Source organism: Lasioglossum baleicum, chromosome 18, assembly GCF_051020765.1.
Source record: "Lasioglossum baleicum chromosome 18, iyLasBale1, whole genome shotgun sequence".
Classification (NCBI taxonomy): Eukaryota; Metazoa; Arthropoda; class Insecta; order Hymenoptera; family Halictidae; genus Lasioglossum; species Lasioglossum baleicum.
In genome coordinates, this window is record NC_134946.1 from 5,454,317 (window position 1) to 5,471,091 (window position 16,775).

The window sequence follows — 16,775 nt, forward strand, 5'->3', positions numbered from 1 at the left end:
CGATCTTCCCAAGCAAACACACGTTCTGTCTCCTTTCCTCCCAAACTTGTTATCTTTTTGGAAGAGCCGACTATTTTTAACTCCTGGCGAGTTAAAATAATGTGCTGAACATAAATGGCACACGAATGATACAAGTCTGTGCCCAAATGATTGAACCGAGTATGGCTCGATTACTATTTCCGTGATAAAAATCGAAGGAGTCAGTGCACAATGTTGAGTATTCAACGAAACTGGTTGTACGACTAATTTGAAAATTCTCATTTGTCTAAATAAAATGATGAAAAATGACATTTTAGTTAAGACCAGTGTAAAGCGACGTGTGTATACAAGAAATTTCATTTATTATAACAAATTGATACGGTTTCCTATCCCTTTGTTGGACTATAGAAAGTTATAAAATGACAAAAAAGTTGTAATGATTGTAGCTGTGAAAAGAATAAGGGATTGACACGGTTACGACGGCTTTGGAGGAAACGCAGTCAGGATCCAATGGGAACGGTCGAGGCGGTCTTCCAGGAACGCGAAGTAGATCAGTACTGATTTTTCCCGTAATCCCGTGGGTGGAGTTGAATCGCCGCAACATCCGGCACACGGGATAAAGCCTCCGTTACGCAGGCCACAAATTGTCAATCGGCCGACGCGATTCCCGATTAACATCGTGTTCCTACAAGCGTATCGATCTATTTACATACGCGTGTACCCGGTACACAGGCGACTCGATCCGATTCCGATCCGTTTCTTTCCTGGCCGCGCCGGCTGAATTACTGGTTGAAATTAAAACGGGTGTAACCGTGCGAACGATATTTATCCCGCGGCTCGCGAGAACGACCGCCGATCCTTATTGTAGGAGGCGTGTTACAATCACCGATAATTCGAGACAAGTGTTCCGCCTAATTTACTGCCTCGCACGTCCCCAATAACCAACAACGGCCGCCGTCGCTGTGTTCGAAAGTTTCCCGGGCCACGTGTGAGCCCGCGCCGTTTATGCATAATGCATCGGTCAGCGCGACCGCGAAAATTTACGAACTACGCGGAAATCGATATCTCAATTATACTCGACTCATGCTCGATACACCCCCCCCCGTCCCCCCACCACCCCTAAAGTAAGAGAAAATCTAGGCGAAATGAATTTATGAAACGACTTGTCGCTCCCGCCGAGGATTAAAGTGCACCGGCGATTTTGCAATGTATAGTCGGCCGCAAAAGTATTCGTCCACCACTTGGAAAATAAATAACTTCCATCAAATTGGTTCGAACGGTGAGTTTTTTTTTTGGAGATGTTAGAAGGAATAATATGCTAGATAATTAACGTTAAAAATTAGCATTGCTCGAAATTGCAAAGAAAAAAGTAATTGTTATAATTTTTAACTTTTTTATCTGCGCCTATAATCAAAATTTAAAATATGCCTTTTGCGGATCTAAGTATGGTATATGCATGCATAAAGTCTCATCAAAATCGATTATGGTTGCTACGAGCTGTAAATAATTAAAAATAGCAAAAATTGTGTTGACCAATCTCGATGAAACTTATTTACATCTAAAAAAAGTCATATTTTTTATTTTCTTGGCAATTTTAACCAATGTTAATGTGTTTGATTAATTTTTTGTACGAATTACCTAGTAATTCTTCTAACATCTTAAAAAACTCGTTCGAATCAATCTTATAAAAGTTATTCAAAGAGTGGGCGAATACTTTTGCGGCTGACTGTATGTACATATGTATGTAAGTACACAGCTACGGACAGCCACTTAATGTTTTTCTTTATTTCCGAGTGCATTTGTCAGCTGGGATGTTGAAATGTATAAACGTTTTCGAAAGTATATATCGGAAAATGTTTCTGATTGGTTTAAATGGCTTCGAAGGAAGTGTTATCTCGTGTATTTTGCGTAACGATTGAATTTATGTTGCGACCGAATCAAAATTGCCCGGGGTGTCCTGTACTTTCACGAAACTGTTTAAACAAGTTGAATAAATTTGGTAACTTTCAATTTTTTGTAAAACTGAAAATTTTAACAACAAAGACGGCCAGTTAAGGCAGATTAAAGATCAGTTTAGTGTTCAGTGTTCTCCGGTGCATTGCTTCGTCAGAAAAGCATATTTCGAAACGGCAATATCGTAAAGCCACCAGCGGGACTGGAAACTCGAACGATTTCTCGCTCGAACGAGCAATATCGCTCATCATCAGCATACCATCGTCCATCGCCTGCGCCGGGTACTCTACGAGCGCTGAAGGCGATCTGCCGAGCTAAAACGCTGAAACGCGATATGAAAATGCAGAGCCCCGTTCCGGAACAGTCGTTCCATCTTAGAGGCATGTCCGTTTGTTCGAACGGCGCGTAATTTGAATTTTCCAATTGGCTTTGCTTAATCGGTCCGTCTCGACCGTCTTAGTGCTTGCGAACTTTAAAATTTTTTAGTTATAAGAAGTTATAAATAATATAGAAATATAGAAGAATATAAACATAGATGTTATAAATAAACATTTTTATACAAAAAAATACTATATTGAAGTTACACATACATCGGTACAAAAACGAGAAACGCTGTCGTATTTTTGCTGGACAAGAATCTTTGTCAGTTAATTTATACCGGACTTTATTGTTTTTAAAGATATTTTCAGTATCTTTCCAGTGTACTAATAAAAAATAAAGTTGACCCCTCCCGCAGCCTCAGTCGCAATGAAATTTAATTTTTTCCAACATATCAACTTTCTAAATAAATGTTGCATACCAATAATTATCGGATCATCTTCACAGTAATGACCGGTTGGCAATCCAAAAAACAGCGATCAATTAACAGTATATGCCCCGCGAGGATATGCAGACACACCAGCAACGCGGAAATAATAAATGCAGGATTGTTTATTAACATATACCGGTGGTAGATAGATTTCTATCTCGCAGATTGGATTACTGCCAATAAAGTGCGATCGCGGCGTAGATAAAGTAAGGCGCACCGATGGTCGAACGAACAATTGGAGCAAAATGAACCCGAGGGATTAAGAAACGGGACCGTGAAACAAACCCGGCTCATAAAGATATGGGAGGAAAAGGAGACGTCGGAGAATAGGAATAACAACGAGTGACTGCATGCATGCCAAGTCGATCGATCTACGGGGTCCCTTTAACGAGAACCAACGTAAGTCAATGGTCCAGGGTGGCGTGCACCGCGAGCCTTAGTTGGACTTTATGGGAACACGGTGTTCTAGCAACCGGAAGAAAATCTATGAACCTGTGCTGCGGATTTTTTCGTGCGTGGGTGAAACCGCGCTCGGGACTCGCAATAGCCGAGGGAACAGCCTTGAGCAGAGTTCTATCGACGATATGTCATTCGATAAGTCGACAGACATGTTGTGCACAATTGTCTCCCCACTCTACCATCCCCTTCTACGACGCTATCCCCTAACCTTCCGCCCGGTCACGTGACGCGTTCCAATTCTCAATGTCACGTGACTGATTCGGTACTGGTAGAGAGAGGGTAATCCCCTCGAGTCAATTCCCCTGATCTGACCACACTGATTCTGTTTGATTCAATGTTCAAGAACCTAAAGCATTTATGGCAAAAACGAGTAGACGAAACGTAAAACAGTAAAAATATAGGGAAAGAAAATTATTTACACAAGAAATAAATTTGTATTTAGCTTTTTCTCCTTGCAGATAATTTGTGAACATATCATTTTGCATTGTGAACACGAAGAATGTTACGTTTGAAGGGGATAGCGATTTTCTTATTCCGAAACACTCATTGTCGTCTTATATCGGAATAAAATTGCACATCTACGATCGGGACTCATTCAAGGTCCGAGTTCGCCTTGTTGCATCGAACAGTGCGCAAAAACGACAATTGGTAGTTAACCAGTCGCATTCTCCAATTCGAAGTCTTCTGAGAAGCGAAGGAGGGGGGAGGGGAGTGAGAAACAACTTAATTTATTCCGGGCAATAATCGCCGCCGGCCGAAATGGATCTCGGGTGGACCGACTGATGGAATGTGACACCTGCCCGCTGCGACTAAAACTGTTTTTCAGGTGTGCAAGATGCCGGAGAGAGGAGCGCTCTTCTCGTTTTTACCCTCGGATCGAGCGCCAAATACGCGGGCTGCACGCCTACCGCGGGATTCCCCTTTGGCTTTTTAATTTGTTCTTTTTTCCCCGAGGACTCCTTAAATGCGAGCTGGCTCGAACCGGTTCGAGCCCGATCCGATCCGATCCGATTCTCGGGAGTTATATAGCGATACGAAATTTAATTGTGCGACGGACATCGTGCTCGCGGTATTAATTTGTCCGCCCGGGTCCGACTAATTATTCGGTGAGCTTGTAATTTATTAATTGGGAAAATGTCCGAAGCTCTATAAAGAAGTTTGAAGTTGCTAAAAAATGACAGTAGGGCGTCAATTATCCAAACTAATTGGGTCCTAATTGGGTAAACATATAGATTTACATTTTACATACATATACATTTTTGCGTTCATGGTCATGCGAAGGTCATAGTTGACATAAGCAATAATATTATGTACTGAAAAATATCTAGTGCAACTTAAACAAATGAAGGTGATAAGCGTTTACCATGTAAACATGCACGCTCAGTTTTGTGCGCTGAAACGTGCTACATCTCTTAATTTTTGTTAATAAAACGATAATGTGTTGTTCGAGTTCAATGGTTAATTATTTTTTGAGGCCTCAAATGTATAAAAATGTTTGTTTTTTTTTTTTGTTAATCTCAGAAACCAGGCTTCTATAGTAACAACAATTTTGTGAGTGACTGTACAAAACAAGAAGATCGAGACGCCAAAAGAAATCCGATCAGTAGAAAATGGAGGAAGCAAGGTCGGCAGAGGTCTGCCGTCTGCTAAATTCAAAGAAGCCTTTTTAAGGCTAACGCAGCCGGGAGTAGTTGCGCGGGGGTCCGTATAACGATTACGAAACGTTGAATTATTCGCTCGGAGAGGCAGACCGATAGCGTACGCTCCCATAGTCTGGCTGAATGCGCGGAAGCACGAATTCTCGTGGCGGCGGACAAGCCATGAATTTCCCTGGGGGTGTACACAGGGGGCCAGACAGATGCCCCCGGTGACACCCATTAGCCCCACGGTCTTGTCGAACTATTGAAATTATTAATCGACGCAATTAGCGAGCGGCCGGCACGGTGAGCGCGCCGCCGCGCTGCTAAATGTCAAAACGTCCCTTACTACTTGCTGTGAACGGTGCGCGCGTTGCGGTCAGTATCGCGGCATGCATCGATTTCCTTCTTTATCAAAGCGGTTGCAACACGTGCACACCATTGCTGCTGCAACGCTCTGCAACGCGTTGCTCCGCCATGCCAGGCGAATTCCGAAACTATCCGCGGCGTGATTCAGCGATAACGGACCCCGACCAAGCCACCTACATTTATCAGCGAAACCTCGAACTCGTCTTAACGATCCTGAAAACCGGCGTGCCGGCTCCACGGAAAAATTCTAATCGAAAGGCGCGACTAATCGTTGCGTGACGACCGCGGCAGCAAAACCCGGTCGATAGCCCGATCAACCGGGATGAATGTCAGATCGACCATGATCCAGACGCTTGATAAGATAGGTTACGCGAGGCTGATGAGTAGGCTGCCGATTTTTCTGCAAATACATCTTGCATACGTTTTACATATTTTGTATATGGAAAAATGAGCAACTTATGCCGGTCTTGTTGCAATTAATGAGTCGCCTTTCTAGTCTGGTAAGTCGAGAGTAGTCTGCGTATTCACACTATCTCTGAAATATGTAAATATATGTATTATTTTTTATTGCTTTAAACCAAATGAGGTTTATCGTCTATTTGGAGTCGTAAGTCGTGCCAGGTGAGGGGAGAGAGTACGAATTGAGGGGAAACAGTTACTCTCTCTCTCTCTGAGAGACGAAACGCGTTACGTGAGCGTAGAATGGGTACGCAAGTCTTAATCTGGCGATTCTGGTGTTCAAATATTTAGTGCTTATAGCAATTTTAACGGATTTGCATGAAATTGGCACCGTATATGTAGAGAGCAATGACCGGAGTAGGCCAATCATATGCTTTCTTAAGCGCGATCTTTCGCGGACCCCAGAAAAAACGAGAGCAACAAACTCGGAAGGCTGAGTTTGTTGACAAGACAAGGTACAAACACGACGGTGCGAATGCGAGCGAGGGACGCGTGAGACAAAGAGTGCGTCAGAGAAAGTGAGAGAACAGAACAAACGGGAGAAAGAGAGAGGGAATGTAAGCAAATGTACATAAAGATCGAGAAAAATGCGAGAGGGTCCTTTTTGGGTGATAGCGACAGCGATAGCGTGTGTGAGTTTAATAAATATAGATATAATTGACGTAGATCTACTAAATGTATATTTTCAATTTTCATTATGGGGGCACAAATAATAAAGTTGAAAAAATTCACCGTAAATTTTTAAAATTTTGTTTACCCTTATTAGACTAACAAGTCTTCTAGCATGTCATGAAATCTCAACTCGTTTGCTTCAATTGTAAGAAAATTGTAGTGTTACAAAATTTTTTCTCGCCCATTAACGCTTTGAAAAAAAAGAAAACAATCCTGATTTAATCGTGCTATTGCATAGCGTGATCTACACAGGAACTACGTATAGTCGACGGACGTTTCCGTTCAGGACTTCATCGGTCTAGCAGCCGCGAAATAATGCCTGTCAATTATTCAATCACCCAGCGAATTAATGTCACCGTTGCAACACTGTCGACACGCGTTAACGATGGCCGCCGGACAAGAGACGGTCGTTTGCCGTGAAAGATTGCGATAGGAAACTTTGGCCAGTGATAAATCGACGTAATGGATGGTGTGTAGGTATCGAAGCCTCGGAGATATCGGTAACGTGGACATCATAGTCGTCAATTAGGTTGCAGCGCGTCACGGTGCGCGGCGTGGGCCGAGAATGACTTCGCGTAAACTTTGTTTATGGGGTCCCTAAACGAAGTGTTTACTAATTAAAATTACATACATTATATTGATTTTTCATACGTTTGTATTGTCGAAACTACAATGATCCTCCACCGTCAAACAGAGAAGATCAAGGTGTAGGAGAGTCTTACCAACCACTTACTTCCGATGCTAATAATTTTTCCAATAATAATAATAATTTAAGACCAGGCCGAGAATAAATAATTAATACCTGGGAATAAAATAGAAAAACTTACGAAGACGTTTATTCCTCACAAGAATCCGACAAAGTGTGTCCCGTCTTTTCGTGGCGACATGACGATCTCTTCTTCAAAAATAAAAGACGATCGGTTCTCCTGGCAAATTTCGTAATCATTGGTTACCTGTTGTCAACCGTACAATAAATAAAAATTCTAGCAGCACTGATAAATATGTATAACATTCCTAATAAATATTAATAAATATAAGATGCGGTATAAACAAACCTGTAAAGTTCCATACAAATATGTTGTCTGATAGAAAGATCTCAAAGCACAATAGAACCTCGATTAACCGAAACTCTGATGCCGGAAGTATGTATCCCAGCATGCCTCAGATGCAAGTAGGTTAACCCAAGACAATCCATATGCAACATTGTTTACTATACAGAAAAAATTGAATCTAGCTACTGTTCCAATATTCGAACAGTCGTGTTTCTCCGTTCAGTTCGGATAATCGAGGCTCCACTGTAAAAGGGATCTGGAATACTGGAGCAAGGACGATGAAAAATGCGAATGGAATAGCTTAGGGGAGTGAATATTCTATTCTGTACATGGTGTACGCAAGCCCATGAAAGGAGGAACCAAGCTTTATGTTGCTGGATCATACGAAAGCGAAACAGTTAACTGGCACGAAGCACGGAGAGACGAGGAGAGGAGAAAGGTTCGAGGTTTACGATGTTGAATCTTGTCTACGATCTCTGATAGAGTCGTGTCTGTCAGTTTGCATGTTCATGCCACGACGTTGACCGATGCCTTCTTCTCGAGCACACCACTGACGTCATCGACAACCTGTACTGGGTGGTCCAAGAGTACATTTCTACAATTCTACTTGGTTCAACAATGTGGTTAAAGTGACGTTTTAATACACTGCCGGTGTATCAATGTGGCGCCATCTACATTCTTGAGATTTTGAATTTTTCTATAAAGAATAATTCAATAAAAAAACTATTGCTGATTGTCCGTGTATAATATAATACAATGCTACGAATAATTATACGTTCAAAATAATATCTGAAAATTTCTCTGAATATATAAAGATGATTTAGTAAATATGATTATTTTCAACAACTCTCAGAAAGTACTTTGACTTACGTCAAATTCCTTCTTCCGGTCTGATACCTATACATATCATTTCTGTTCGTCTCTATCATTGTTGGTTTTGAAGGTGTTTTGAAATAATCTCGGAAGTTCAATTAGAAAGAAAAATGATTAAAAGCCACGAGTGTGAAGCGAGCATCAAACGGTAAGTACTCATTAACTGAAATACAGAGTATCGTTCTGGATTGACATTTGAGCAAAAAATAATTGATCGAAACGACAGGTTGTTAACGGTGTATCGAGAGTTTAATGTTACGTCGATCACGGTAATTATTGCAATGAATAATTCATACTCAATCTCCATACGATAGTTATACGCTCCACGCCTGGATTGTTTAATTAACAGTAATCTTGTCGGTAGTAATAAACACGTTAGTAATGAGCAATGACACTGTGCGTGATGTATTATGAAGAGCGTTTTACAGCAAAAATATGTTGTATTCCTACATGTTCAAATAGATATTATGATTTAATTATACAGGGTGTCCCAAAAATGTCGGAATACCAGTGGTTTCTGTTGTCATTTGAAGCAACGTTTTCTTTTGCGAAAATGTTTTCGAAATTATTCACGAAAAACACGAGCCAATCAGAGTGCGACTACTACCTTGAGATCATTTTCGTAAAGGAATAAGTTGCTTCAAATGACCCCAGGAACTAGCCCTTTCTAGGTTTTCCGGTGTTTTGTCGGAATATGGCATTAAATAAAATGAATGACAGATGAAATTCAACATGTTAAAATTATTGAAAAAAGTAATACATATATTTTTATCGACTTGGAAAATTTTTAATAAAAATTACTTTAAGTATGATATTTCGAGAAAGTATTTTTTAGGTTCTATACTCTTAGAAAATAGAATTTTAAACATTTTTTGTCTACATGAGACTGCGTCTTTAATGGGTTTCCGCGACGGCTCGGATAGTGGAATTGCAGTTTTTCGTCGGTGGTATCGGAGTTGCATAACGTATGAGTCAATAAGAGGGAAATTGTGTTGGTGTATGCACGGCGGGCCACCCAGTCGGCACAGGGAACTTGTTCTACAATATCTTCCGTCACGGCGGCCTCCTTTATAAAATCACCTTCGATCAGGACAAACGCCAGCATGGCTGAGCGATCCCTCGTAACTCGAGGCAGCCATTTTTCCCATACGTCGATATTCATGCCGAGGGCCGTACACTTGTTCCACGACATCGATTATTCGTCCCCCCGTTATTATTTATCAATTCCGTGGCCTATGTAAATGCTCGCGAACTGCATTTCGGCCTCCGTTGTATTTATGAGGAAACTATGCCCGGAGATCCGCCATGTGCAGTAAAAATATCAGGAATGATGGCTGAAGAGGAATTTGTGTGCTTGGCTTTCTTGAGATCAATAATACTCGACCAACATTCGAGTGGTTTATGGCACCTTGCAACTGCAGTTTCACTCACCAAAACGAGAGTGAACCTTGAAGTAATTTTATCATATTTTTACTTTTAAAAAGTAGTACATTATCTTAAACATTGCATAAATATGGTAGCAACAAGTTTAGAAAGTTACGTTCTATTTTTTAAACATTAAAAGTTCCTAAGTCCATGAATTTGTACGCATCCCTTAAGACGATCAGTTTCCACTTTTAACCAATTCAATTAGCAACAGCTTTTTAAAAAACGAATTTATTGAACTGAGCATTTTTCTGTATGTACTTTGACATATTGTCTAAATATGATAAAAATTTTAGAAACACACATCCAGCCGTTTAAGAATTAAAAATTCCTAAGTGAATGTATTTTTATGCATCCCCAAAGATGATGAGGTTCTATTCTGAACAAATTCAATTAGCAACAGCTTTTTGAAAAACGAATTTATTGAGCTGAGCATTTTTCTGTATGTACATTGAAATATTGTCTGAATATGATAAAAATTTTAGAAACATACATCCAGCCGTTTAAAAATTAAAAATTGTCGAAGGCGTTATGTATTTACCAAGCGAGCAATCAGGCGTCACCGTTAATGGAACCGACCAGTTCGCACTGTTAACGAATTCAAGCGGCAGCAGAGTCATTCGCCGGCTAAGTTTGACGTTAATGAAACGATGTTTCACGCCTGCGATGTCCGCTGGTTCAAAGGTGGCAGTTAAAGTGGTGGCAAAGGACGAGCGCGCAATTAAAGGGGCTCGCGGAACTCGACTCGACTCGATAATTTCATGAACAAACAACTCGCGACTCGTAAAAGTCAGCCGGGCCTTCTCTTGTTTTATGCGTTACGGTGCAGCGGGAGTGCATCGTGTGGGGTGGACGTGAGAACACGATCTCTCTGGAGGACTGCTTTATATCCGGCACAGTCTTTACATGTCTCTTACGCATTCCATCCGGCGAACGAGTGCCCCCTTTCCGTTTTACGATATCGTTCCGTTTGATTACTCCGAATAGTTCTGTTTATAAAGGTGCTCGAACGTTGATATGGTGTTTTAGAGGCATTAAGTGGACCTCGTTTACACGTGGTATCGGCGAAGCTGGACTGGGCGACCGCCATTTTCTTCTGCAAATTTCTCCATTATCTGATTAGCAGCGTTTGGGATCTTCGAAGTAGCATGATTCTATCTGGTTTTTATGGGTTCCGCGGTTTATTTCTCTAACGGAATACATGCTCTCGACACAGGGACAGCATTTTATTGTGCGAATATTGTGTTCACGACTGTTTATTGCTTCGTGTTGCTTGTTATTGGAAATTAGACCGTGTTACTTCTGAGCGAGCTTAGGTAGGTTTTCTGCTCGATTTTATGGGAATATGTTAGTCGAAATCTATGGGGTGTGTCAAAGTGAATCGCCCTTTTCAAAGAAATACATTTTTCGAACATATCTATTCGTATATATCTATCTATTTTGAAGAAGATTTATCGGTCCATTATTGAGGTATGCTGCCGAACTCATAATTTAAATAACAATAAAAACAATTGCATAAAAATTATGTTACCTCGAAGTATAGCTGAGCCTATATCTCATAAATTGTCTGATATCGACGGCTCTAAATGGGAATATCCCCTTAATCCTCGAGACTTCAACAATTTATCACTGGAGCTCAATATTTCCCGGTTCGAGCGCAAACTTCTGATGAATGAAGACGTCAGATTGATGTCGCGAGGAGCGGGCCATAAAACAGCGTGTAAAGGCGATCGGTAGATAGCGAGGTTGGTCCCGGTTCGAATACATTCGTAACACCGGGATCGTTATGTACGGTGCATGTCCTCGCGTGACTTAGCGGAGCGCCGGGGGCGAATTTGCATGTTGGCCTAAATTGGAAAAGACCTCGGGGAGCCGCGATCAACTTTGTTCGACGTTCACCAGGTGGATGTTTATTCACTACTGCGTCGCGTCCGGAGGAATGCGGCATGATTCGGTGGCCTGGCTGCAGTCAGGTGTCCGCGACAGCGAAATTTATGTGCGACACTCTCTGTGAAAATGCTCGTTATTAATCCCAGCATTCTTCATCCGTGAATTATTGACCTTCCCATTAGCTTTGGTTAGTTCTGCTATCTTTTTAAATGTAGTCAATTTCTCATATTATTGGCGAATTTTAAAGTAAAGTTAATTTGTATAGTAAGTAAATTTAATAGGGGATACATTTATTTATTTTGTTGTAGGAATTTTCTTGGGATAATTTAGAAATTTTGGCAAAATTGAAGAAAATACTAAAAGCTATTGTTCACAACTTTTTTATGGCCTATATTGAAAATTTAAAAAAATTTGCATATGGCCCATTGATCCTCGATTGCTCTTGAAACTCTCTTGTGTTGTTGCACGGTTTGTTGACTTTATTGTTCGTATAGAGTCGATTCCGAGTTTCAACGGACACCGTCTATATAGGGTTGGTATCCCACACAAGAGAAAATGACTGTAAAGCGGAGAGCCAGATCAGCTTTTCCGTCGGATTTATCGCCTGTAGATGTCTACAGGCCTGTAAGCCGTACAATATAAGGACTGGTAGGATGGGCTGGCAGCTACCTCGATTAACCTTCGTTTCCGCTGGTTGGAAGCAATCTGGGTCTCACTATGTGGCAACCACGGCACAAGCAACCTTGCAAATTGGAAAAAATTGGAGACGTGATGGCTAGTCACGCTGCCACGGATTACCAAATCCGAGCGAAAACCGTGAACACGGTGCTGCTGGGGAGCATTGAACGATTCGATAGGGGACTCTTCCTTTTGGTCTCAGCAACAGTTATCACTAGACTGCGAATCTCGATGAAAAATGTTCGAAGTCGATCGGAACAAATGGTCCCATTAAATGTCAAAATTACCTTGCAATTTTGGATCGATCTTAGGGCTTCTTTTAATCATTCAAATTATCTCCAGATTATTTTTATTGCAATTTTCCCAAGGAATTTAAAACGAGTAACTTGAAACCTCTTGTATTCATCGAAATTAAATATCTGAAGAACTTCAAGATCGAAACTCAGAGAACATTTCCTCCAGCATCGTTTACCCAGGTCTCAGGTTCACGGGTTGGCATCACAAAGTGGTGTCTAAGGTTCTCGAAAACGAACTGGGGAAACCAGCGAGCAAAACATTCGTTTCGAGTCCGCATTCCTCGTCACCGTCCGCGGTGGCGCGGTAATTAATTTCCGCTCGTCACGAGCGAGTAATTAAATTCGATCGGAATCGCGGGGCCATCGTAGAGAGGACGCTTGCAAACTCTCTGTCTCTCGGCTCTCTTCTATCTCTCCCTCTTTCTCTCTTTCCTCTGTGCATCGTTTCGCAGCCGTCGCGTGTCAGACGCGTGGAGCGATGCAAATTCCCGAAGGCCTTCCGAGCGTGAGCGGAAAAATGAAAAGACGGCAGCGACGCCGCGCCGGTACGAGTGGAGGCCTGTGCCCTCGGTGCAGCGGGTCGTTGCAGTCCGCTTGCACTCGGTGCACCGGCCAATTCATCTTGCAGATAATATCGTGGACGGTAGGCCGGCGCTCGAGGAGTCCCTCTCGAACGGCCACCAGGGACAGATGAAGGTGTTCTTGGCTCGATGTTCGATGCCATCGTGCTACACGCACGCATCAAACCAGGCCCTGCGTAAATCCTGTCCTTCGGACTCTTCTTGCTCTTGTTCTTCTTCACTTTTTCCCTCGCACTCCCTCTCTCCCTCGAGCTTGTTCCTTTTATGGCAACATCTAGAGAACATCGCGGGCGAATTCGCCGTGACAGGTGTTGTGATCCTTGCTCCGCGCTTATCTCCTCGTTCGCTTCCGAGTTCATTGTTTTTCGATTGTGATCCACAGTCGTCAGATCAGGGGAATTTACTCGAATTCAGGGGAAGTTCGGTCCCCACTATCAATCAGTCCGTTCCCCCACTACTTGAGATTTAAGCTTCAGCCACGAATGCCACTTCTGGTGGTATCAGAGTCATCAGATGAGGGGAAAAAGTTACCGGGCCGAATCCTGGGGATAGAGGTAGAAGGGAAACGAAAAGATACAAAAGTGAAATAAGAATTTATTTTCTTTCTTAATATATTTTATAGATTGAAAAAATATTACTGATGTTTTTACTGTTTGAAGCGACACTCACTCATTTGTGTTAAAAATGCATCAAATCCGCAGTCTAATAATTACAATAACAAACTACACTAAAAAATGTTCATGGGACATTTTCAAACATCCTCACAGAACGATACACTGAAATTATTAATAAATTTGTTTATCGGAAGTTCATAGTTCCGGCATCGAGCGTGGAGCCGTCTCAAGGGGGACGATGCGTCCGGTGCATTATGGTCGCCGCGTTCTCAGACAGGATGCTTTATCGAAGCTCGTTCGAGGTTTCGACAGCGCGAAATAGCGATGATTGTTCATTAGCGCCGGGCGTCCTCAGCTTTAATGCATGTATCGGTACCCGTTCCGAAGGCAGAGTTAGCTGTGTTACGCTCGACGTCCGTTCGCCAATAGCGCCCATTAGCATGGAACCCCCCACCCCTTCTCCCTGCAGATAGACTAATGATCATGTCACCCGGCTCCTTAATTGCTAATTGATCTTGCGCCTATGTGCCCACGGTCTGCGCACCTATTACGCAACCTGCGACATCCGCCCTGTGTTCGAACATTTCAGCAACCTACAGTCCCTCGATAAAATGATAGCACATACGCCATCTTCAATTTCTCAGGAACTACACGGAACATCCGAATGAAACACACCGTATCGTAATTGTTACGATACGCAGAGGAGGAACCTGTTAAAGTTCTGGCTTTATGTGAGCACGCGGAAGAAAATGTTTGTAAATAGTGATTGTATTATTTATTATTAGTCGATTTTATGCATTTATGACGAAAATGAGTAGGTGCAATTTCGAACAGTGATTAAAAAAGACTTTAGGAGCATTAATACATTATTTTCACGACGTCAAAGCTCTATATAAACTTTTTCTTTTGCATAAGGATCCGGAATCTAACTATTAGACTAACATGCGAGGTGTAATGAAACAATAGAAAAAATTGTTAATCGAATTTTATAGGATCGTTGAACTGAAACTTTAATTATGAAGACAGGACTCTGTATACTCTTGAAGTGTATGGCACAGTCTGACTCGCGGGACAAATGTTTTCAGCTAGAAAGTTCACAGCAGAGTTGCCAGATCAAGACTTGTCTCCCCACTCTACTTTCCCTCTCTACGCTCTATTCCCCCACCCTTCCGCCACAGCCCGGTCACGTGACGCGTTCTATCTCTGTCTCACCCTTCCAGCACGGCCCTGTCACAATGTCACGTGACTAACCCGGTACCGGCAGAGGAAGGGTAAACTTTTACCCCTCAATTCGAATAAATTCCACTGATCTGGCGACTCTGGTTCACAGTTCCCTCACCCCGCAAGCGTTTGGAGCGCTACGGCTGCGTGAGAAGATTCGATCTCACAGAGACTTTCCCCGACTGCGTGACATTTCTCCACGGTCCTCTCTTTTCTCAGGATATCGCGTGAACTTACGATCGGCCCGGATCCATCTGTCTCCCCGAGAGAGATTATGCGCGGCCGCGCGCGCGCCCACGCGAATTCTCACTGCGTGCACTCGGTCCCAGGTGTAGTAATTACTAATTGTAATGCACGCTTACCGAGCTCGGTAAATCTATTCTAGAAGGTTCCGATAAGTATGCGATGTCTCGAGCCGGGTCTAACGATCCACCGAGATGTTCGATGATCGCTATTTCCTGCCTACATCGTTAGTCGAATATTGAATCTTTGACCATTATAGTACATATGTAGTATTGGAAAAGGGTGGTTGAATAAACTGCAAACAGCGTATTTTGTTATAAACTCTAGTTTATTTTACTGAGCTCGGAAGGACGTCGTATCGCCTTGAAGGCTATACTACATATTAGGTGTGCAAATAAGTTCTTTCCCCTTTTCTACCAAATTCAAGGTTTTATTACATAAAATGTAATAAAGTCTTGTCTGGTGACTCCCAATCTTTCTGTCAATTCTTCTAGCGTCTGGTTCGGATTTTCGTTGAGCAATTCCTCTAACTCACCGACATCGAACTTTCTCGCTGCAACGATCGTTGTCTTCCAAATTGAAATTTCCGGCTTTAAATCTTTGATACCACTTTTTGCATGTTCTGTAAGACACAGAACCATTTCAGTAGCTTCAACAGCTGATTTTCTAAGCTGGAATGCAAAGAAGCAGTAACGCAAATGATGCTTCTCGCACGCCATATTGTTTGAAATTGTTGCACAGGACTGGAAACTCTTAGAGTGCTCATCGTGATTCTTTTTAAAACTAGAAGAACGCTCTTTCAGATGGCACAAAAGTCGGGAAGTAATTCGAATTCAGTCAGAAGTTGTGATCGTAGAAAAAAAGGGGAGGAACTTATTTGCACACCTAATAGAAGCGAGGAGAAAACGAAAAGAGCAACGTGGAAAAATCCGTTGTCCACTTGAGATAAAGGACCAGGGCTGCGTTCTGTCTCTTATTCAGGCAGTTAGGTATACGAAACACTCACAAACACTGACATCTGATTTGTTGCCTTAGCCAGTGATTCTCACACGTAACTAAATTCATTTTTGCTATCTGGCTGACGCATTGTTACTAACAATCCAACACATAGTATCCCATGTGTTTTTCGGGCAGCATCCAAAAATATCTTGAAAATTCATTTTTCAGGTATACTCCGCAAAAACATAGCACACATTAGAATTTCAATGATTTGAAAAAGTTGCTTGAAATAGACCAAATTTCCAATGACCTCAGGAATCGCCCCTATTAAGGAAGCATATTTTTGGGAGACCCTGTATAAAAGATACTGATACGAGGTTTCTCTCCGTGCTATGGATTCCTGATTCGAAATACGGATTCGCCGAATTTTCCGACAAAATTTTCCGACTTTTCAGACGCGGCGTATCATAGAACGGATACTCGAGCACCCTGCTAGTTCACTCCTCTCTCCAGCTGCGTCTCTAGCCTCGCGGCCCACGTCGATGCCCCTTTCTTTCTACGACGTTATACTTTATCGATCGTTAGGTACGACATTGCTCCGGCGTGCTTCGTTAAGCGCGAAACGTA

General features: G+C 42.2%; 1 long non-coding RNA gene across 1 annotated transcript in view; it reads right to left on the reverse strand.

The window, feature by feature from the left end:
• Positions 1-16,775, reverse strand: part of LOC143217890 (uncharacterized) — a 151,734-nt gene that overhangs the window by 90,704 nt on the left and 44,255 nt on the right. The gene's annotated exons all lie outside the window — the stretch shown is intronic.